This window comes from Austrofundulus limnaeus, unplaced genomic scaffold (assembly GCF_001266775.1).
Source record: "Austrofundulus limnaeus strain Quisiro unplaced genomic scaffold, Austrofundulus_limnaeus-1.0 Scaffold3290, whole genome shotgun sequence".
NCBI classification, from domain to species: Eukaryota; Metazoa; Chordata; class Actinopteri; order Cyprinodontiformes; family Rivulidae; genus Austrofundulus; species Austrofundulus limnaeus.
This window is the reverse complement of record NW_013955692.1, coordinates 1-338: the sequence shown is the minus strand read 5'-3', so window position 1 is coordinate 338 and position 338 is coordinate 1.

Genomic DNA, 338 nt, shown 5'->3' with positions numbered 1-338 from the left:
TGATTCAGTCAGCCAGTCCCTAGCAGCACTGAGTTCTTTCTGCACTTCCTCTAACACTTTCTTCCTGTTTTTGCCTTCCTCTTCCTTGCGTCTACGCTCCTGTAAAACTCCCACTTTTACTTGCCATGTTTCAACTTTCAACGTACATTTGAGCCCTTCAGCTTTCCATTTATCAATAAACTGTAAACTGCCTTCATGTTTCTGAAACATGAATCTCTCATCACCTTCCAAAGGTCTACCTTTACTATGTCTTTTCCCCATGATATTAATTTAAATATGTCAGGCTGAATGATAAGTCTACTCTGTTTTCTTGTACTTCCTGTGACACTGATTTATTT